We start from the raw sequence: 24,595 nt of genomic DNA, 5'->3' as shown, positions 1-24,595 counted from the left end.
GGAAGGTTTTGGTCATTATATCTTTAAATAATTTTTATACCCCTTTCACTTTCTACTTTCTTTCTAAGATAACAGTTACAGATTTGTTGGTACCCTTAATATTGCCTCACATCTTTGCATGTGTGCACAGTCTCTGTTGGCCAAGGATGTGTGGGCATCTCTGGCCCTCTTTGGTCTCTGCTATACATGCACACAGTCTCTGGTCATCCCAGGGTATGTGGGAAGCTCATCAAGCCCCTGATGGCTGTCTTACCACCTGCAACTTCTTGATAAATTCCTGGCTAGTCCACCAGTCCTTTGCTTGTCAGAACCAGCCTAAAACCTCAGATTAATGGAGAGGATGCTCCTCCGTTTGCTAGCCACTGAGATTGTCTCTTCAACTGACAGTGCTCCAAATAAAGTGCGCCCCCTCCAGCATCAGTGGTGAAGTTACTGGTTTTCATGGCATTGACAAAGCTGAGGGAAGGGGAATGGGGTGTGAGCAGCCATAGACTCATGGTGTTCTTACCCAAAGCTTGGTAGTTTTAATAAATAAATTTTTCTTAGTTGTTGTATGCCTTTGGTAGAATTCCAGAGTGTGAAATGTTCTGTTTGCTTGCTTGTTTGGCTTGGTTTTGTTTTTGTTTCTGCTAATTGACATCCATTTAAATATTTCTTTATTTCCTCTGTAAAACATATGGACTTATGCCCTCAATACGATAAACACTTGTATGCTACTCTCCAACATGTCCACCAGTTGTGTTGTCTGCTTACTACAAATTAGTTGTATGTGTTCCTAAGCCTGTTTAGGTCAGTTTTACTTGAATTTTAATTACCTTATTTATTTAAATATAAACTAATAAAATGTGACTATAAAAATTTTTTTATATTAACTAAATTGAATGTTTTAGAAACACTTGATAAAGACAAGTAGCAAAAAATTTAATGTTAAATTGGGTGTGCATGTAGCAGCTGGAAAACACTGGAGGAAAAAAATCACAAATATCCAGAAGGAATCTCCATGTGTGAAGGATTCTGCTTAAACTCTCATTGTACTCACAGTGTAAAAGAGACAGAGATGCTAAAATTATCTGACGAGTTTTAAAGTAACCATGATAAAAATGCTTCAACAAGCAATTACAAATGTATTTGCAACAAACAAAAAAAATAGAAAGACTCAATAAAGAAATGGAAGGTAAAAATGGAGATATTAGAGCTAAAGATTACAGTAACCAAAATTAAAAGCTCAGGGAATGGGGTCAACACTGGAATGGAAGGCAGAGCAAAGAATCAGTGAACCAGAAACTAAAACTATAGAAATTACCCAATCTGAATAAGAGTGAGAGCAAGAGAAAGAAAGGAAGGAAGGAAGAAAGGAAGGAAGGGAGGGAGGGAGGGAGGAAGGGAGGGAGGAAGGAAGAACAGAGCTTCAGAAACATGTAGGACTATAACAAAATATCTAACATTTGGGTGTCAGAGTCCAGGAAGGAGAGGAGAAAGAGGGTGGGGCTGAAAAAGTATGAAAAGAAGTAGTGGTGGAAACCTTTCCAAATTTGTCAAAAGACATAAACCTAATTCAAGAAGCTGGGTGAACCCATTACAGAATAAACTCAAAGATTTCTATCCTAAGATGCATCATAATTAAACTACTAAAATCTAAAAGTAAAGAAAAATTCTTGGAAGCAGGCAGATAAAAATGACACTTTACCTAGAGGGGAAAACAATTTGAATTACCATTTGTTTCTTGTCAGAAACCATAGGGGCCAGAGGGGAGTGTCATAATACATTTAAGTGCTGCAAGTAAAAAACTGTCAATTCAGAGTCCTATACCCAGCAAAAATATCCTTCAGGAGTGGAGAAGAAATGAAGACATTCTCTGATTAAGGAAAAGTAAAGTAATTTGTTGCCAGCAGAACTATCCTAAAAGAAAGGCAAAAGGAAGTTCTCTAAACAGAAAGGAAATGATAAAGTGAGGAACTTTAGAACATCAGGAAGAAATAGCACAATAAGCAAAAATATGGGTAAATATAATAGACATGCTCTTCTTAAATTTTCTAATATAATGTTTGATGATTCAAGCAAATTATATAATATCTTAGCGGTTCTAAATGTATATATAAGAAATGTTTAGAATAATTATATTATAAATGGGAGAGAGTAAAGGAACACAAAGGGAGATAAGGCCTCTATTCTTCACTTGAACTGGTAAAATGACATAAACAGACTGTGACAAGTTATGTATGTATAAAGTAATACCTACAGCAACCACTAAAAAAAGCTATACAAAGAGATACACTCAAAAACACTATACATAAATCAAAATGGAATTTTTAAAAAGTTAAATAATCTACTTGATGAAAAGAAAAGAGAAAAGCAAAACAAAGAAAAAACAGAAAAAAAATAGACTTAAGCCTTAGCATATCAGAAATTACACTAAATATAGATTATCTAAATACAATAATTAAAAGACAGAGATGGCAGCAGGATTAAAAAACATGGCCCAACTTATACACTGTCTACAAAAAAAAATTACCTTCAAATATAATGATACAGCCAGATTGAAAGCAAAAGGCTGGAAAATGACATATCATGCAAGTATTAATTAAGCAGGAGTGACTTAGATGCAATGGACCAATTTCAACACCAACTACCACAATTCACCCAATATGAAATAGACAGATATATACTATCCTATATTAAGGACATTGAATTCATAATTTAAAAAACTCCCAAATAAGAAATCTCCAGGCCCAGATGGTTTTACAGGAGAATTCCACAAAATGTTTAAAGAAGAATTAACACTAGTTCTATACAGTCTTTTGTAGAAAATTGAAGAGGAGGGCACACTTCCAAATTCATTTCATGAGGATAATATTACCTTGTTACCCGAAATCAGCTATGTTCCTACAAAAAAAGAAAACTATAGACCAATAACCCTCATGAATATAGATTTAAAAATCCTTTAAAAAATTAGCAAATAGAATTCAGCAATATATCAAAAGAATTATACACCATGACTAAGTGGAGTTTATTGCAGGGATGCAAAGCTGGATCAATATTCAAAATTCTATTAATGTAATCTACCATATTAACAAGCTAAAGAAAAAAAAATCACATTATTATATCTATTGATGCATAAAAAGCTTTGACAAAATTCAACACCCATTCATGGTTTTGAAACTCTCAGAAAGGGAACTTCCCTCATGGTGCAATTGATAAGACTCCACGCTCCTAAGGCAGGGGGCCTGGGTTCGATCCCTGGTCAGGGAACTAGATTCCACGTGCATGCAGCAACTAAGAGTTCACATGCCACAACCAAGGAGCCCACATGCTACAATTAAGGAGCTGGCGGGCCACAACTAAGGAGCCCGCCTGCCGCAACTAAGACCTGGTGCAACCAAATAAATAAATAAATAAATAAATAAATTCTCACAAAATGCTTAAAAAAAAAGAAAAGAAACTCTCAGAAAAATAGGAATAGAGGAGAACTTCCTCAACTTGATAAAAAGAATCTATAAAAAATCTACAACTAACATTATAGTTAATGATAAAAGACCTAATCTTTCCCCCTTAAGTTGACAAGGTAAAAATGTTTGCTGTAACCACTCTTGTTCAGTATAGTGCTGGAAGTTCTAGCCAGTGCAATAAGGCCAGAAAAGGAAATAAATGGCTTGCAGATTGGAAAACCGTTTGGTAAATAAGAAATGAAAACTTATGTTCACACAAAAACCTTTACATGAATGTTTTATAGCACTTTATGTATAACAGGCAACAAGAGGAAACAACCCAGATGTCCTTCAATGGGTGAAGGGTTAAACTGTGATATATCCACACCATGGAATACTACCCGATGATTAAAAGGAACAAGCTATGGGTACACACAACAACCTGGATGAATCTCCAGAGAATTATGCTAAGTGAAAGAAAGCCAACCCCATAGGGTTCCATACTGAATGATTCCATCTATATCCTGTTCTCGGAATGAGAAAATTACAGAATGGAGAACGGATTAGTGATTACCAGGGGCTAAGGTGGGGGTTGGAGCATGAGGGAAGTGGGTATGGCTATGAAAGGAAAACATAAGGGATGAAAATGTTCTGTATCTTGACTGTATCTATGTGAATATCCTGGTTATGTTATCATGGTACCGTTTTGCAAGATGTTACTATTCAGAGAAACTGGGTAAAGGGTATACAGGATCACTCTGTATTACATAAAAACAAAGAGTTTAATTTTAAAAAACCTGGACTCTCTTAATTGTCTATATGTGTGTCAACTGTGATACTTCGAAGAATAAAATATTCTTCATTGAAAAATCTATATCGGCCAGCGGGAGACGCGGCGGGCGAGCAGTTCTGCTCCAAGGGCGTAAGTGCGTGCCCAGGTTTCGGCCGCTGACCAGGCAGCAACATGGTGGCACCAGTGCTGGAGACCGCTCACGTGTTTTTGCTGCCCGAACCGGGTGCGGGGAGCCCTGAGCTGGAGCTCCGGGCCCGGAGGACTTCTGACCTTCGGCACGTCCTGTTCCGTGGTGCTGTATGACCCTCAGAAAAGTGTTATTACCAACCTGAATGGTCACACTGCTCGAGTCAATTGCATATAGTGGATTTGTAAACAGGATGGTTCTCCTTCTACTGAATTAGTTTCTGGAGGATCTGATAATCAAGTGATTCACTGGGAAATAGAGAATAATCAGGCATTTGGAAGTCATTGAGGATTTCTAAGCAGTGGAGTATGAATACCAAAGAAGATGAATCTGACGGGAGCGTGCCAAATTAGGATAGGAAAAAAATATGAAGGAAGAGATATGGGATATATTTTTGAAGGAAAATGATTTTGGCATTGACTAGATAGTTGTCAAAGGAGTGGGGAGCTATTGAGTAGAGGAGTGAGAAATCAAAAAGAGTGGGATTCTCGCTCAGGGCTCTGGAAGAAAGATACTTCTACAAAGCAAAATAGGCAAGTGGGAGGGAAGGTGTGGAATTCAGTTGTTAACATGTTACTTGTATTGCTAGCCAGAGAGAGGGGGCAGGTGTGGAGGAAGGGATCGTGGAGTCACTTAGACTTGAATGGGAGTTCTAATGGTTGTGTAGCAAAGCAGCTCCTGTTTGGACTTATCTTGGCAGAGGAATCCAGAGAGAGCCATCTGAGCACTCATTTTTGAGACCTTGAGTTGAGATTTGCAAGACTCTTTCCTCAGTGCTGCCCTAAGCTTCTGCCGGTAGAGAGGATTGCAGGCTGAGTATCTGATGGCAGACAGTGAATTTAGAGATGGACCAGAAAGTAGAATGTGAGGCCAAACAGGGAGGAGGAGAGGAGGAGGATGAAGGGCATAAAAGAGGGATGAAGGGAATAAGAGGATTTGGGGGAAGAAGTCACATATTATAACCTTAGAGGCTTAAAGGTTCCTTCTGGTATGCATTTCCATGCACACAGGTGTTCACTACATCTTGACTTCTGATAAAAGGAAATAATTCTAAGCTGGTATCATGAGAGATTTGAGTCTTTGAACAGTGGGCATCTTTTTTTGAAAAGCTGGTGAACTTAAGAGATTTGTTTTGTTTGAGCTTTTAAGATTCTCTAATGGTTGAAATACAACCCTGCTTAAAAGATGTGAAGTGACATAGAAAACAAACTTATGGTTACTAAAGGGGAAAGGGGGTGGGAGTGGGGATAAATTAGGAGTTTGGGATTAGCAGATACAAACTAGTATATATAAAATAGATAACAGTGTCCTACTGTATAGCACAGGGAACTATATTCAATATCCTGTAATAAATCATAATGGAAAAGAATATGAAAAAGAATATGTGTGTGTGTATATATATATATATATATATATATATATATATATATATATAAAACTGTACACCAGAAACTAACACAATGCAACATTGTAAATCAACTATACTTCAATTTAAAAAAAAATAAAATAAAATAGGAAAAAAACTATCATTATTGGTATATTCTATCAAATACTAAGGGAGATATGTTAAAATAATCCATTATGATTGGGAAGTGTCTATTTCTCCTTTTAGGTCTGTCAATTTCTGTTTTATATATTTTGAGACTATATTATTTCATGCATATACATTTAGAATTATTCAATCCTCTTGGTTGATTGTGCTTTTAATCACTATAAAGTCTCTCTCTTAATTTCTTGTGATGCTTTGTGCTTTAAAGTCTATTTTGTCTGATTTTAGTATAGTGACACCATCTCTCTTTTCGTTAGTATTTGCAAAGAACTCCCCCTTATTCTTTTTTTTTTTTTTAATTTTATTTATTTATTTATTTATTTATTTATTTATGGCTGTGTTGGGTCCTCGTTTCTGTGCGAGGGCTTTCTCCAGTTGCGGCAAGTGGGGGCCACTCTTCATCGCGGTGCACGGGCCTCTCACTGTCGCGGCCTCTCTTGTTGCGGAGCACAGGCTCCAGACACGCAGGCTCAGCAACTGTGGCTCACGGGCCCAGTCGCTCCGCGGCATGTGGGATCTTCCCAGGCCAGGGCTCGAACCCGTGTCCCCTGCATTGGCAGGCAGATTCTCAACCACTGCGCCACCAGGGAAGCCCCCCCCCCCATTCTTTTACTTAAAAATTTTTCTGTATCTTTATTTTTAAAGGATGTCTCTTGTAAACAACATATGCAATTGTTTTTATGTAATATAATATTACAATTTTTGTCTTTTAATTGGAGTATCTTGTTCACTTACATTTAATATAACTACAAATATATTTGGGTTTACATCTACCATTTTATTTATTCAGTATTTATCCCACATATTCTATATTCCTTTTTTTCTCTCACTTCTTGACTTCTTTTCGATTAAACAAATATGTTTATTATTCCATTTCTTCCCTCTATTATCTTGTTAATTATAAATTCTTTTATTATTAATTTTAGTAGTTACCTTAGAGCATTCAACATATATCTTTGACTTATTAAAGTCTAATATAAAATAGTACTTTTAGCACTTTTCATATCATTCAAGGACTTTAGGATACTTTAATTCCATTTCCCACCTCCAATTTTTATGCTATTATTTTCATATGTTTTAATTCTATGTATATTTTACACCTTTTATGATATTATTATTTTTCTGTAGAAACAATATTCATTTTTTTCATTTGTTACAGTTAACAGTTTGCATTTCATTTGGGGTTCTCTCCATATCTTGGTTGATTTTTTTAAAAGTTTAAATATAGTAAACTTTATTTTTTGTTTTGTATTGTTTTATGGGTTTTGTCAAATGCACCGAGTCGTTTGGTGACTCTCAGAGTGGCACAGAGCCACCACCAAAAACTCTTGATATAGGACAGTCTATCATCCCTAAATTCCTTTGTGCTGTCCCCTTATAGTCAACTCTGTTCCCAACTCCAACCCCTAGAGATATATGTAGCCTTCTGGGTCTGACTTCTTTTACTTAGCAATATACATATAGGATTCACACATGTTATTGTGTGAATCAATAGATTGTTTCTTTTTATTGCTGAGTAGTATTCTATTGTATAATTGTACTATACTTTGTTTATCCATTTGCTAGTTGAAAGACATCTGAGTGGCTTCCAGTTTTGGGCAATTATGAATAAAGCTCCTATAAACATTAATTTATCATAAGCATACATTTTTATTTCTCTTGGATAAATACCTAGTAGTAGGATTGCTGGGTCATGTGGTTATGTGTATGTTTAATTTTTTAATTTTTTATTTTATTTTATTTTTTTGTTTAATTTTTAAAGAAACTGCCAAATTGTTTTTCAAACAATTTGCATCTCCATCAGCAACATTTGAGGCTTCCCGTGACTCCACATCCTCATCACTACTTGGTATCATCAGTCAGTCTTTTTAGTTTTAGCTGTTCTAGTAGGTATGTAGTAGTATCTCATGGTAGTTTTAATTTGGTTATCCCTAATGACTAATTATGCTGAGCACGTTTTAATGTGCTTATTTGCCACCCATATATCTTCTCTGGTGAAGTGTGTGTTTGGAACTTTTGGCAAGTTAGATATTGGGTTGCTTGTTTTTTTTTATTGTTCAGCTTTTAGAGTTATTTATATGGTCTGTATACAAGTCTTTGTCAGAAATATGATTTGCAAATATTTTCTTCCAGTCCGTGGCTTGCTTTTGAATTCCCTTATCAGTGTCTTTTGCAAAGCAAGAATTTTTAATTTTAATAAAGTTCAAATTATCATGTTTCTTCCATGGATCATGCTTTTGTGGCTTGTGCTTTCAGTGTCTAGAAATTCTTTACCTAATGTAGGGTCATGCAGATTTTCTCATGTATTTCTACTAGAAGTTTTGTAGTTTCACATTATACATTTAGGTTTATGATCCATTTTGAGTTAATTTTAAAAAACATTTTATTTTATTGAGATATAATTCACATACCATAAAATTCACCCAGTGAAAGTGTACAATTCATTGGTTTTTAGTATATTCACAAGGTTATGCAGCCATCACCACTATCTAATTCCAGAGCATTTCATCATCTGAAAAAGAAACCCCAGAACTCATTAGCAATCACTGCCCCTTGCCCCTCCCCCAGCCTTAGGCAACCACTAATCTACTTTTTGCCTCTATAGATTCTTTCACTTAGCATATTGTTCTCAAGTTTCATCCATTTTGTAGCATGTATTGGTATTTCATTCCTTTTTATTGCTGAATAATGTTCCATTGTATAAATACATACATATTATTTATCCATTCATCAATTCAGTGGACATTTGGATTGTTTTGGCTATTATGAATAATGCTGCTATGAACATTCATGTACAAGTTTGTGTGTGAACACCTACTTTCAGTTATCTTGCATATATACTTAGGAGTGGTTGAGTTAATTTTTATATAAGGTGTGAGGCATGGGTTGAGGTTCTTTTTTTCTTTTTTTTTTTTTTTGCATATGGACATCTAATTAGTCCAGCACCACTTATCGAAATAACTATCCTTTCTCCATTGCATTGCCTTTGACCCTTGTTAAAAATCAGTTGAGGGCCTCCCTGGTGGCGCAGTGGTTAAGAATCCGCCTGCCAATGCAGGGGACACGGGTTCGAGCCTTGGTCTGTGAAGGTCCCCCATGCCACGGAGCAACTAAGCCCGTGCACCACAACTACTGAGCCTGCGCTCTGGAGCCCACGAGCCGCAACTACTGAAGCCCGTGCGCCTAGAGCCCATGCTCTGCAACAAGAGAAGCCACCACAATGAGAAGCCTGCGCACCCCAGTGAAGAGTATCCCCCACTCACCGCAACTAGAGAAAGCCCACATGCAGCAATGAAGACCCAATGCAGCCAAAATAAATAAATTAAAAAAAAATCAGTTGAGTGTATTTTGATTGTTTTGTTCCATTGATCTATATGTCTGTCTTTTTTGCTAATGCCACACTATCTTGATTACCATTCTTTTTTAAGCCTTGAATTTAGGTACTTTAATTCCTTCAACATTTTTCTTCCTTTTCAAAATTGTCATTCTAGATCCTTTGCCCTTGTCTCATACATTTTAGAATCAGCTGGTCAGTAATGATTCAAAAAAGTATACTGAGATTTTGATTGGGATTGCATTGAATGTATAGATCAATGGGGGGGATTGTTATCTTACCAATTTGATTCTTCCAATCCATAAACATGGATTATCTTTTTATTTATTTAGGTCTTTGATTTCTTTCATCAATATTTTGTAGTTTTCAACACACAGATCCTGCACATATTTGTTAGATTTATAACTAAGTCTTTCATTTTTGGGGTGCTATTGTAAATGGTATTGTTTTTAAAATTTTGAATCCAATGTTCATTGCTGATATATAGAAATACAATAAAATTTTGTATATCGACCTTGTATCCTCTACCTTTGTTAAACTCACTTATTAGTTCTAGGAGCTTTTTTTTTTTAAAGTTCACTCTTATTTATTTATTTATTTTTGGCTGCATTGGGTCCTCGTTGCTGCGCGGGCTTTCTCTAGTTGTGGTGAGCAGAGGCCACTTTTCGTTGCGGTGCACGGGCTTCTCATTGCATTAGCCTCTCTTGTTGTGGAGCATGGGCTCTAGGTGCACGGGCTTCAACAGTTGTGGCACATGGGCTCAGTAGCTGTGGCTCTTGGTCTCTAGAGCGCAGGATCAGTAGTTGAGGCGCATGGGCTTAGTTGCTCCACGGCATGTGGGATCTTCCCAGATCAGGGATCGAACCCGTGTCCCCTGCATTGACAGGCAGATTCTTAACCACTGCGCCACCAGGGAAGTCCCTAGGAGCTTTTTTTTTGTAGATTATTTGGAGTTTTCTATATAGACAATGTAATCATTATAGTTTTATATATATTTTGACCCTTCCTGTTGCTCTTCATTCCTTCCTGAATATCTTCGATTTCATCTGGGATTGTTTTCCTTTTTGTAGGACTTTCTTTAGGTCTTTTTTTTTTTTTTTTTTTGATGTTGGTCTGTTGGTTAAATATTTTAATTTTTGTCTGAAAATGTCTTATTTTCATTCATTTTTAAAGAACATTTTTTGCAAGATATATTATTCTAAGTTGACAATTATTTTCTTTCAAAACTTTGAAGATATCCTTTGTTGTTCTGGCCTCCATTATTTCTGTAGAGAAGTCAGTTGCTGCTATTGTTACTACTTTGAAGATAATATTCCTTTTTCTTTCTGTGTTTTAGGGTTTTTCTTTGCCTTGTCTTTCAGCAGTTTTACTTTGATGTGCCAAAGGTGTGGATGTAGTTTTCTTGGTATTTACTCTGCCTGGGCTTCTTAGCATTTCTTAAACACATAACTTGTGTTTTTTTGTTTCTTTTGAAAAATTCTTAGTCAGTAATCAATCTCTTCAATTATTGCTTTTGCTCTGTTTTCTCTCTTCTCCCCTTATGGGAAAATTACACATATTTTGTGCCTTTTCACTTTGTTCATATCTTTCATTTCCTTTCTGTATTTTCTATGTTTTCTCCCTTTGCTTCAGTCCTATTAGTAGCTAGTTTTCTAGTCCTCTCTTCAGCTGTGTTTACTTTGTGGTTAAACCTCTCTATCCAGTTCTTAATTTCATTCATTATATTTTTCAGTTTTAAAATTTCTATTTGATTTTTTGGATAGATTCTAGTTCTCCACTGAAAATTTTCTACTTGTAATTTGTTTTCTTAAATGTATTGATGACAGTTCATTTAAAATTGTATCTGCTAATTCTCATATATGAATTACCTGTAAGTTTGTTTTTATTATTTGGTTTTTCTCTGGTTTTTGGTCACTTGGTTTTGTCTCCTGGTAAGTCTGGTAACTTTTGATTGAATGATGGACATTGTGGATAAAAAATTATGGTGGAAATTTGAGCTTGAATGTTATCTTCCTTCAGAGGGGGTTTGCTTTTACTTGTCAGGGTTAGATCATCTTAATCTAGATTGAGATGGTTTAAATCTGGGTTTCAGCTTTTATGATGGCTCATCTCTTTACATATCCTAGAAGTAAGGTTAGCCCTTACTTTTAGGCTATAACTTGTCAGGTGTCCCGACTGAAAGCTGGAGGTGTTTGCTAAATTTCCTATGTTTTGGCATCCCAGAATTCATTTTTAAAATCCTCAGTCCCAGGAGACTGCTGAATATCTACTCAGCTTCTGGGCCCCTCAGATGTTTGTTTACAAATCTGCAAATGCCTGCAGGGGAAAAATGTGACCAGGTATCAGGTTCACACAATGTACTTCTTTTATCTTAGTGATCTTGGCCTCTCAAGTCTTCAGTGCCCTGGTAACTTTTCTTTTTGTTCAAACTTGCTTTCCTAGTTGTGTTTGGTGAAGAGGTTGGTCTGATACAAGCTAATCCACCATATCCAGAAGCAATACAAAGAGCATGGACTTTGGAGCCAGAACTCCAGGATTCAAATCCCAGTTCCATCGTTTACTTGTCCTGTGATCATGAACAAGGTATTAACTTTTTTTGAGCCTCTCTTTTCTCGTCACTAAAATGGTGATAATAACAGTAGCTACCTTATAGGGTTATTGTGATGATTTAACAAGTATTATATATAAAGTAGTGTGTGTATATATATATATATATATATATGTATATATTTCCTACTTACCTTCTTGTTCTGGCCTCCATTATTTCCATAGAGAAGTCAGTTATTGTTATTATTACTACTTTGAAGGTAGTATTCCTTTTTTTCTCTGACTGTTTTTTAAGGTTTTTCTTTGCCTTTGTCTTTTGACAGTTTTACTCTGATGTGCCAGAAGTGTGGGTATGGTTTTCTTTGTATTTATCCTGTCTGGGCTTCTTAGCATTTCTTATATCATATATACTTTAAAAGTATATAATATAATATATATCTAAGAAAAGTGCCTGGAATCCAGAAAATGCTGTATTGTTATTTGCTCTTATTATTTTTACTTGATGTGGTCGTCTTTCCAATTAGTGTTGTTTTCCACTGTGTTGTGTCATTTACAAATCCTCAATAGGCTCTGCTGGCTAGTAGATGAAGTCCAAACTCTGCATCTGTAGTTCTCAGCCTTGGTGGCATATTGGAATAACCTGTGATATTTTTAAAACTCTGAGGCCCAAGTCAAACCAGGCCAATTACATCAGAATTTTTAAGGTGGGATACAGATATTAATCAGTATTATTTTTTTTAAATTTATTTTTATTTATTTATTTTTGGCTGTGTTGGGTCTTCGTTTCTGTGCGAGGGCTTTCTCTAGTTGTGGCAAGCGGGGGCCACTCTTCATCGTGGTGCACGGGCCTCTCACTATCGTGGCCTCTCATTGCGGAGCACAGGCTCCAGATGCGCAGGCTCAGTACTTGTGGCTCACGGGCCTAGTTGCTCCGCGGCACGTGGGATCTTCCCAGACCAGGGCTCGAACCCGTGTCCCCTGCATTAGCAGGCAGATTCTCAACCACTGCGCCACCAGGGAAGCCCTAATCGGTATTTTTTAAAGAGCCTCAGGTGATTCCAATGTTCAGCCAATGCTGGGGGCTCTCACACCTCCTCCTCCGCTCTTCTGAGCAACTTTTGAGGGCCTGGAGAAGTGCCTGAGACACGACATGCTCTAGAAAGAGAGAGGAAATGGATGCAAAGAAAAAAGGAAAATAACTCACGGTGGTACCATAGGGACGTGCTTGTGGGAATTCTCATTCTTTGGAGAAACAGCAAACTCCAGCTGTGTGCTCTGTTTTGTGGTTTTCTTTTCGGAGGGGGCAACGTCGATGACCCCCCCTTCTATCTCCACATCAAGCCATCTCTCAGTTCACTCTCACCTTTCCCTCCTGAATTTGCCTCCCTCTCTTTATTCAAAGAGTTGTTGTAATATCTCCTCCCTCTAAGAAGGCTTTTTGGTTTGTTTGGAGGAGTTACCTTCTCACAGGTACTAAAACATTATTCAAGGTGGTCCTGTCCAAGAAGGGGTATGGGGGCTAAGGATGGGCACTTGGGATGGCCAGAGGCACCAAGTGACTTGACAGCAGGTGAGAAACGAACATTGGAAAGGAGATGGGAGAGGCTCTGGAAAACTTAACAGATCATAAATTGTCAACCAGGCTAACCTCTGAAGGTTTACAAAACTCCTTAGTGTGCGCCACTGATGGTAGAAGTTTTAGGCACTGTGACATGCTGGTGGGGCGATATTTTGTCAAGAGATAAAGGGAGAAGGCCTAGACAGGTGCCTGTTCTGACACCACATGGGGCGGGCATCTGCCAGCAGGGAGCCAAGCCCTTTGTGCCACCTCTGCTGATGCCTTCAGGGAAGCGGCGTCCTGGCTGGAAAGGAAGAGGCTGGGGGAGAGGGGAATGGTGCGGTAGGGAATAATTTTAAACATTTTTGTGCTACGTAAGCTGTGAACACATAGCATGTAGGTCTTCCTGAGCCAACCGACTGTGTTTCTCCTGAGCCAGTGGGGTGGTGGGTTGTGAAGTTCTGTGATTCAGGATGCTTTCCTGGGCTACCTCTGCTTTAGACAGAGAACAAGAGCAAGTGACATGAGACTTAAAATAATGATAATTGTGTACAGTGCAGGGAAACAGGTCTTTCACTTCTACTGATGGGAGTATAAATTTGTTCAGTTTTTCTTAAAGCATGTGGGCAGCATGAATCAAAAGTCTTAAAAATGTTCCTGCACTTTGACCCAGCAATTCCACTTCTAGGAATATGTTCTAAGGAAGTAGGTGGCAAGTGCACAATGATCTATGTATACTGACATTCATTATAAGCTTGTTCACAATAGTGAACTGAAAACAACCAAAATGTCCAGCAGTTAGGCATTAAATAATGACTGGGAATATAGAATACTATGCAGCTAGTAAAAAGGACACTGCTACTCCTCCATATTTATTGAAATGGAAAGATGTTTATTATATTTTAAGCAAGAAAAGCAGGTCCCAGAACTACATTCACTGTGACCCTATTTCATTTATTTTGGTAATTTTTTTTTTCCCTCCCAGACCATTATTTTATTGAAGATGAATGACTTCATGCTAAGCCTGTATCATGTGGGTAGCCCAGTTTTACACAGACTACTGCCAGAGTAGTTTATTACTACCCATAATGTGTAAATTACTTTGCATAGTGTCTGACATATAGTAGGTGCATAGAGGCAGAAAACGTAAATATTACTTTCAGAAAGTCTCTTTAACTGTTAAAGAGACTTTACCTCTCTAGAGTGGTTTAGCATTTTAATAGAATAGAAAGTATGATACAAAAATTGGCAAAGTTTGGTGGCCAGAAATCACGTAGTTGGTATGATCTCAATTTTGAAAAACACAGGACACGTGCCCATAAGGAAAGTCTGTAAAGATATCTTTATCTTATTAACAGTGTTTGAGTAATGTTGGGTTATGAGTCGTTTTTATGTCCCTTTTTTTTGCTTTAATACACCCAACCTCCTGTGATAGAATGGACTGTCTTTATTACCCTTTCTCTTCACTCAAAGTCTAAAAAAAAAAAAAAAAAAAAACTCAGGCTTTAATTACTGATATAAAGTAAAACAATAACTTGTTGGTTGGCTGAGAATTGCTGGAAATTAATAAATAGTTTGGAAATTATTTAGTAAATGCTAATTACTTAGCAAAAGTAATTAAAATATTTATAAGCGAACACCCATAAAACACCACCAAGCAAATACATTACTCAATAAATGGTTTAATTAGTATTTCATTACTAGAAATTAATCTCAGTAACCAAACATTACTACAAATTACATGTAGGATGGACAACTTGTTTTACTGCTATTAATGATTTCAATTACAAAGTTTGTGCAAGTCTAATTCCTTCCTGCTTCTCCCGCCTTCCTCCTGCACCCACCTGGGCGAGTTCCCACACACTGGGCCTGAGTTAGGATGTTTGGGGCTGGGCTGACACCTTCCACATTGTTGGAAATCCCGGATTAACAGTTTCCCTCAGCTTATTTCCCAGCTGTCTTGCAGAAATACTAGCCCTGGGTGCCTCTTAATCAGCTGGAATCAGCCTCCAGGAGCTGGTGGGCTTCTTACCACAGATATACTCTCCTCTGGAGTCTCCTAAATCACTTGGCTGCAAGGCCCGATTCCCTCCCCATGTCTGTGTCAAGGCCTTCCCGGTACTTGGTTGCACTCCTGGTTCAGCTCTCAGGCTGGGCCAGGCTACTGCTAAGTCATAAAAGGGCATCTTCGTGCCGATGAGAAAAAAGGAGTCCTTTCCTCCAGACAGATGTAGTCACACGTGAAGGTGGATTTTTGCCCCAGTGTGTTTCTTTCTCAGGTTTCCCAGGGAACAGGCTCTGAGACTCGAGATTTGCGTGCAGGCGTCTTACTGAGGAGTGCTCTCAGGAATAGCCCCTGAGTGAGGGAGTGAGGGAAGTAGGATGGGGTAGAGGGAAAAGTTGGATCACAACCGCACGGGAAGCTCCTGGATTGAGGCAAGGAAGGGGGCAGGCCTTTGTTATTTCAAACGAGCAGACATCGCTCTGGGACTGATGTGCCTCTCTTTGGCTGAGGACAGGTCCTGGAGGGGGACTTGGTTGCCATCCATTAACAGGCAACACTCCCAGCAGCTGGAGGAATGAGTGCCTTGGCTCTGAAGGAGAAATATGGGCAGCACACCAGCGTCCACTACAGTCCCCTTGTGTCATGGACAACGCGAGCAACCACACAGGAAGGTCCTTCTCGGGGTGGCCTGAGGCCATGAGTTGACCGGGCATGAGTTGTTCCATTGTTTTACTGGGAGTGGGAGGGGTCTTACTTCTGCAGTTAGGGTGGATCCCCACTTAGCTACAAGCTGGGACTTATGCCTAGGCTGTAAGCTCCATGCGGGTAGGTCTATGTCTCATGGTATCCCCAGAACTTAGCACAGTTCATGGCTCAATTAATATTTGCTGATTGAATCTATAGTAATAAAGACAGTCACCTAAATGCATTAATATAAGCTGTGTTACAATTGATGAAGGGAAATACATAGAATGTGACCTAGGAGGGGTCAGGGAAGCTCCCTCGAAGAAATGACACTTGAGCTGAGACCCAAGGGATGGGTAAGAGTGGGCCAGGCAGAGTGGACTGGGGGTGGGGTGCTTCCCAAGCCTCCTAAGATAGGCATTTACCTTGGCCACCTCCTGAGGGGGTCTCCTCATGGGAAAACAGAGGTGACTTGAGAAATCACACTCACTGAATCTCTCTTGTTATCTGTTGGTGAAATGTATCCTTTGCCCTTATCACAGCCTTATCTGGTATAAGATTCATGTGTCAGAGAGCTTTTCCACTGTGGCTTGGCCAGGCCCTGGTGGCATGAAGGTTGCCTGCACCTGGCAGGTGCTTTCTGGAGTGAGAGATACAGGCCAGGTGTCACAGCTGGACACCAGGTGTCACAGCTGGGGGTGCAGATCCCCCTGGACCCCCCATGGGGTCTCATGCATGTGAAGGCCACCTATTGTGGAGGAGCTGAGGCTGGAAGCAGCTGGGCTGCACCACATCTAAACTCTTCCTTCCTCTTCGTCCGCATCTCCATCCTGCCCCTGGCTTTGCCCCTCTCCAGGCCTGTCTCCAGATTCCTCACTGCCCCAGGAGCATGTTCTGCTCATTTTGCCTCCACTCCTGTGCATGTGTCCTCCCCTTTCTCCAGGACCACCGCTCCACTCAGAAAACCCACCCAAAGCACCGCCATGGAGCCCTGGCCAGAAACTCCAGGTCATACTGAACTCACCCCTTTCTGCATTTCTACAGCCCTCAGCTGTAGATTCTTTAGGGCAGAGGCTGGTTTAGAAATCCTGGGCCTGGTACCATACCTGGTCGAGAGCAAGAATGTTGGGAGAGGCTGGAGGAGAGGAGAAGCCCTGAAGGAAAACCCAGGGTGCCCGTCCCTGCCACGATGCCCTGGTTGGCACCGGGCAGTGTGAGCGGTGGCCTGGACGACATCTGCTGGGCTCCCAGCCAAGTGCACCGTGAGGGGTGCCGTGGGCCTGCCTTCCGCTGTTGGTGGTGGGTGGCAGCAACGGACCGGAGGCGGAAGATGGAAAGTTCATGTTTATCACGTCTGGGACTTCGCCTGCCTTGTCCTTAATCAGTCTACAGCTAATTAGTCGCCTCCCCCAGCTGGCAGAACACCATGAATCACCAAGGAAAAGGCTGAAGTCAGCGGGCCTACTGCTCAGGGGAATCCCGGCTCCTTGGGTGGGCCCTTCTTGCCTGGGGCATTGTGAGGGCCACAGGATGCAGGAGCTCCTCTGGGAAGAATCTGGGGTTGTTGGGAAGGGGCCCCGGGGTCCTGTGCCACCTAGGGTGACTGTAGGGGGAAGGGTGTGGCATCATCCTCTTTGCTGCAACATAAGGGCTCACTTTCCCAAACTCCCTTGCAGCCAGGAAAGGCATGGGACACAGTTCAGACCAATGGGGCATAAGCTGAAACCTGCTGGGGGCTCTTAGGAAGGCTTTTCCTTTCTTGATAAAAGGCATTGGATGCTGCTGGTGCTTGCCCTTCTTGCCCTTTCTTCTTTTTGCCTTGAATGCAGACTTGAAGGCTGGAGCTGCAGCAGCCATCAGCCTCTATGAGGGAAAGACCAAGAGAATTGTAATGATACCAGCCATGAACTGACAAACCAATGCCAATAACTAGCCTACCTCCAGATTTCTGTCAGGTGAAAATAATAAATCTCCATTTGTTTAGTCCACTGTTGGTTGGTATTCTGTTAGCTGCAACTGAATACACTTCTAACTGATACAGAGGGGAACTCTAGATGGTGCCAGCTTGACTGCACAGATGCCCATGGTACCAGAGTAATCCAGACATTCCTGGCCTCATCAGCCAGTGAGGTTATAATACCCACATGCCACCAGCTCTGCTCCCTCCTCCAATCCTTCATCTTTTAAAGTCTCATTCGTCAACCCTTTTTAGACACCTATGTTATTAAGAAAGTATCTGGGTGTGACATTGATGTGCCAGTCATGTTAAACCCTGTGTAATGGTGTGCCTAGGAAGGCAAAACTAGATTTTCTGGCAAAAGAATAATCCCTCTTCTCTTAGTTATGCAGTGCTTATGTTAAGTAGGCAAACACATTGCTCTGGGAAAAGGGTGCAAAAAGGAATTATGTGAGTCTGAGAAGGTTTTGCAGGGCTGATCACAGAGGCAGGATATTTGCATATGGGAGGACTGAGGTCAAGACCCTGACTGACCCTTCCCTTTTGGGGTTTAAGATTACTAGAGCCTTTCTGATGTACTGAGTTGGGCCTCTCTGAGATCCTTTGGCAAGAAAGGGTAGAAGGAATGCCACAGGGGAACCTCACCATCAGGAAACAGGGACGCTGAATAGGTGAACCAAGCTAATATCAGGGCTAGATACTTGTTAGTGAGGCTGGTGCCCACCCGCAGCTGACATGGCAGAGACCTCCAGGCACTCTGGTAGAGGTTGTGCTGTGGGAGCAGGGGCTGCACATAAGAGTGTGAAATAAAAGAGTTGTAGCCTGGAGCCCAAGTGTGGGGCACTGCTGTGCACCTCCAGGGTTGGCTCAGCAAGGGCAGCCCTGAGCTGTGGACGTGGAGGCAGCAAACTGCGCGGGACCAGTTTTCCACAGCGACCCCTTGTGGCAGCGGGCTGATTAGACTGTTCAATTCTGTCTCCACCTGGCTTTTAGAGCCGGGACAGATCCTGATGCACTGAGTCGTGGTTCCAGTTCTTGGGCACCTTGGGGAAGGTGAGCGGAGGAAGACCCTGAGGGTAGAGGGTTGTATAGCACCGTGGTTAGGAGGATGGACTCTGGAGTCAGACTGCTCGGGTTCCAGTTTCTGCTCTGCTGCTTGCCTGGCCTGACCTCATGGGCTGCAGACCTGTACGGCCTCACCGGAGCCTGCCTTAAACAGGCACCATGCTGGGCTTAATGCTTGCTGTCTTGAAAGTCTTAATAATTTTTAAAAATCTGTCAGCCATATTTTATTTTATTTTTTTAACTGAGGTATAGTTGATTTATAATACAATGTTGCGTTAGTTTCAGGTGTAAGGCACAGTGATTCAGTTATACATGCATATCTATCTATTCTTTTTCAGATTCTTTTCCCTTATAGGTTCTTACAAAATATTGAGTAGAGTTCCCTGTGCTTGGCAGTAGGTCCATGTTGGTTATCTATTTTATATACAGTAGTGTGTATATGTTAATCCCAAACTCCTAATTTATTCCTCCCCCCTCCTTTTTGGTAACCATAAGTTTGCTTTCTACGTCTGTGGGTCTATTTCTGTTTTGTAACTAAGTTCATATGTATCATTGTTTTTTTAGATTCCATGTATAAGCGATATCATATATTTGTCTTTGTCTGGCTTACTTCACTTAGTGTGACAATCTCTAGGTCCATCCATGTTGCTGCAAATGGCATTATTTCATTCTTTTTTTATAATAAGTTATTTTTGAACAAGGACCCCCTTCCACTCCTCTATTTTCATTTTTCACTTGGCCCTGCCAATTATGCAGTCAGTCCTGCTTGGGCAAATTACTTCTCTATGCCACAATTTCCCCATCTGTAAAATGGATTTTAAAAAAACAACCCTGCCTCAGAGAGCTGTTGTAAGATTAAATGAGTTATATACATAAAGTACTCAGAACAGGATCTGGCATGTAGTAAGCACTGTGTAAGTGTTAGCCATTGTTACTGTTCCTGTTAATTTAGGCTGATGAGGACTCCAGCAATTAATCTGTAAAACACAGAGACATGACTACATTTCTGTCTCCAGCTAGTGAAGCAGATCAGATCAAGCACATGGGGAAACAATGCAAGGAGAGGAAAATGTGACCCCTGGACTTCCTTCTCACACAAGATGAGATGCCTCATTAAGCCCACATCCATCTGGGCCCACAAGGCTGACAAGAGAGGAGAACGCTGGGGCCTGAGAAGTGTGGAGTCAAGGCCAACCTCCCACTGCAGGGGCTGGCAGCAGGAGTGGGCACGGCTCGGAGGCACAGGCTGGGGCACCTCCGGAAGCAGCCGGCCTCCTCCCGCTGTGGTCAGACTGAGAGGCAGGCTGTCATCAGACTCAGGCCCTGCTGTCCCTCCTCTCGGAGGAGACACACTGTCAGGGAGGGATGGCCCCAGCCCTTCCCTCCCGCCTGGACCCATCTTGCATTTACAGAACCAGATCAGAGGATAGGATGCTGGGAAGGATGCTTTATTATGATGATGATTCTAAATAAAATTATTTCTTGGCATGTAACCTACACACAAAAAGAGGAGAAATCATAGGTGCTCAGCTCAATGAATCCTCCAAAAGTGAACACACTCAGTTCAAGATACAGGACATCCGCCAAAGTCAGGAAGCTCCCAGCCACACTCCCCTCCCGGTCACTCCCTCCTTCCCCAGTCAACCACTATCCTGAATATTATTTTCTAAAACCATTAGATTTCATTTTCCCAAATTTTTTATTTTGGAAAAATTTAAATCTACGAAGCAAATGGGAATAATAGAATAGGAACACCCATATAGTCACCTAGATATACTAATCGTTAACATTTTGCAACATATTCTCTCTCTGTCTTTCTGTCTCTCTTTTTTCACCCCCCATCCCTACACACACAATTTTCTGAACCATTTGAGAGTTATTTGCAGACATCATGACACTTTATCCCTAAATATTTCAGCACACATCCTAAGAAGGAGAGCATTTACATAGTGCAGTTATCACAATAAAGAAATTTAACATTGCTACAATATCATTATATAATAATAATCTATATATCCCAATGATATTATATATACATATATATATGTGTGTGTATGTGTGTGTATGTGTGTGTGTATATATATATATATATATATATATATATATATATATATATATATATATACACACACACGAAAGCCTGGAACACACTTTGCATTTAGCTGTATGTCTCTTTCATCTTCTCTAATCTAGAATAGGTCTCTCTCTCTTTTTTTTTTTATTATTATTTATTTACTTATTTTGGCTCTGTGTTGGGTCTTCGTTTCCGTGCGAGGGCTTCCTCTAGTTGCAGCGAGCGGGGGCCACTGTTCATCGCGGTGCGTGGGCCTCTCACTGTCGCGGCCTCTCTTGTTGCGGAGCACAGGCTCCGGACGCACAGGCTCAGTAGTTGTGGCTCATGGGCTTAGTTGCTCCGCGGCATGTGGGATCTTCCCAGACCAGGGCTCGAACCCGTGTCCCCTGCATTGGCAGGCAGATTCTCAACCACTGCGCCACCAGGGAAGCCCTCTCTCTCTCTTTTTTTTTTTTTTTGTCTTTTTGTCTTTTATGACACTGACATTTTTGGAGTGTATAGGCAAGTTTTCTAGAATATCTCTGAGTTTGGATTGTCAGATTATTTCCCCATGATTGAATTTAGTTGAAACATTCTTGGCAAGAATGCTATAGGAGTTTTATTATTATGTATATGTTCTTTATAATTAATTTATTATTAATGAGAGTAGCTGCAACTTATTGAGTGCCCATCATGTGACATGGGGATTTTGATGTCCATTTTACAGACCAGGTAACTGAGGCAGAGAGTGGCTAAGTACTTTTCCCAAGGTCAGATGGTCAGAAAGAGGAAGTGCCAGGATTAGGCTTGTCTGACCCCAGTGCCCATGCTCATAGCCCGTTCAACCCACTGTCAGAGATGACTGGTCCCGCTGGAAGTAGACCTGAGGCTGTGTCCTGGAGGGCAGGGACTGCGTTATGTTCTCTGCTGAATTCCAGGCTTAGCCAGGGCCAAACCCAGAGCAAGGGTCCATGATTGTTTATTAAATAAATGGATGAATGATTGTTTTATGGACAAAGGTTAGCATGGAGTCCGTGGACCACTGGCATCAAAATCACCCAGAAAACTCGTCAGAAATACACATCCGTGGGCCCCACTGCCAACCCACAGAAACTGAATCTCTGTTGATGGGACCCGAGGATCTATGTTAGGTTTTCCTGATACCCAGATATAGACAAAATTAAGTGAAAAAAGCAAGTTTCAAAACAGGGTGTGCTGCATAATTCCATGTCTTTTTCTCTGTGTTTTAAGGTTACGTGGTTACATACAGAGTTACCGTTTCTTTTTGTTTGTTTGTTTTTTGGCTGCATTGGGTCTTTGTTACCGCGCGCGGGCTTTCTCTAGTTGTGGCAAGCGGGGGCTACTCTTCGTTGCGGTGTGCGGGCTTCTCATTGCGGTGGCTTCTCTTGTTGCGGAGCACGGGCTCTAGGCGCGCGGGCTTCAGTAGTTGTGGCTCGCAGTCTCTAGAGTGCAGGCTCAGTAGTTGTGGCACACGGGCTTAGTTGCTCCGCGGCGTGTGGGATCTTCCCGGACCAGGGATCGAACCCGTGTCTCCTGCATTGGCAGGCGGATTCTTAACCACTGTGCCACCTAGAGTTACAGTTTCGAGAAAGATGTTAGAACTGTTAACAGTGGGTTACCTCTGAGGAGTGGGACTGGGGCCCTGGAGAAGGAGAGGAAGACTTTACCTTCTCTCGATACACTGCTAGAAATGACACGTTATCACTTAATATATTCTTTTTGTAAAAAATTAAACCCTACAGATAAGTAGGGTAATTAAGTAACTAATCACCCAATCTGAACACTTTTGAGAGTGAAAGGCAGTGCTGTTATTAGTTACAGCAGCAACAGAGAAAACAGAGGCCATTCTGGGCAAACCTGGGCAAGCGGTCACCCTGCCTAGGGTGACCAAAGTCCCCTTTGATCACCTCCCATCCTGGTTACAGCCACCCCTAATCAGGGGTAACCACTGTTACCGTTTGATGTATTTTACAGACCCTTTTAGTATAATATGTAGCCACTGAAAGCACCTTGTTTGAGACTTCTCTTTTTACATAAGTGGTATCACACTAAATATATCAACATGCAAGTTGTTTTTTCTCATTCAACAATATATGTCTTGGAGATTTGTCCGTGTCAAGCCCACGTGGGTCTGCTTCATTCCTTTTAACTGCTGTCAAGCATTCCACATGTGAATTTTGCCACTCTGTTGTGGATGGATATTTGGGTTGTTTCCAATTCTTTAGAATGACTAATCATGCTAATGATGATGGTGACGGTGATACTGTCCCAACAGCGGAACCACCCAGCGTCCAACAGAAGTCAGTCTAAGAATATTCTCAGGAGATGGCATTTTTGAGGAATGACTGGATTTATGAGTAAGGTCCCTCACCAGGCCTCAGGCTCCTCCATTTGCCCTGTTCAGGGACGGTACAGGGCTTCAGAGATGGGGCTGTACCCAGCTTCACCATCAAAGGCTCTCAGAATGCCCTTGGCCTCTCCAAGCTGTTCCCGCAGTTGAGGTCCAGCAGAAGCTCCTGTCCCCAGGCCTGGTGCCTCCAGTCTCACTGCTCTTCCTCTTCTCCTCTTGCCTCTACTGCTCATAAGGCTCTTGCACTCACATGGGGTGACGCTTGGCTATGGTGGAAAGAGCCAGAAACTGTTCGATTCCCAGTTCCGCCACTGACGGACTGTGTGACCTTGAGTGAATCTCTTTCCCTCTCTGGGTCTCCAGTGCTTCATTTGTGGGATGGGGCAAATAGTATTCACCTCCTGGGCTTGTGAGCTCTTCTGTGGGATAACAGAACGGGTCACGTACATGCCCCCATCACCACCACGAGGGTGCTCCGTAAGTGGTCACTTCAGTCCCCTTTCCCTTGTCTCACTGTCGCTTTGTGTGGATTAGTGTCACTGCATAACTGAAAAGCTAGTCGATGTTCCTGAGGACAAAGATTGTGTCATCTCCCACTTTGGCATTGTCCCTGCCCCTCTCAAGTCCCAGCATAGATTTGGGGCACACTTTGGGGCCCCAGGAGGGAGGGAGTGATGTAAGGAGGCTGTCTTTATTCAGGGTCCTGGGAGGCTACCCAGAGAAAGATGGGGAGACAGCGCCCTACCCTTGGACTGATCCCTCACTCGTGGAATTTTTTAATCTAATGAGGCAATAGTTCCTAATTGTAGAATCTCCTATCTGATGGGAGAGAGCGTCTCTGCCTCCAGGGGATCTCCTAGTCTGATGGGAAGGACATGGTCAGTATCCCCTGAAGCTCCTTGCCTGATGAGGGAGAGATGTTATCAGTCCCCAGGGAAGTTTCCAGATTGATGGAGGAGACATACATCTGGGGTGCCTTCCTGACTTTCATTGAAGATTTCCATTTTGTGTGAACCTTTCTTACAGCGTCCCTTCCTTAACATGTACATGCTGCTTGCTCTCTCTAC

The 24,595-nt window shown here is 41.3% G+C and overlaps 1 protein-coding gene across 1 annotated transcript in view; it reads left to right on the top strand.

Moving 5' to 3' along the window:
• LRMDA (leucine rich melanocyte differentiation associated) overlaps positions 1–24,595 on the top strand; it is a 1,782,822-nt gene that overhangs the window by 25,130 nt on the left and 1,733,097 nt on the right. The window contains exon 2 of the transcript XR_009497877.1: positions 11,731–11,871. The gene's annotated coding sequence lies outside the window, so the exon portion shown is untranslated. The remainder of the gene's footprint in view (positions 1–11,730; positions 11,872–24,595) is intronic.

The sequence above is a fragment of the Balaenoptera ricei genome, chromosome 16, assembly GCF_028023285.1.
Source record: "Balaenoptera ricei isolate mBalRic1 chromosome 16, mBalRic1.hap2, whole genome shotgun sequence".
Classification (NCBI taxonomy): domain Eukaryota; kingdom Metazoa; phylum Chordata; class Mammalia; order Artiodactyla; family Balaenopteridae; genus Balaenoptera; species Balaenoptera ricei.
This window is presented reverse-complemented; position numbering and strand designations above follow the sequence as displayed.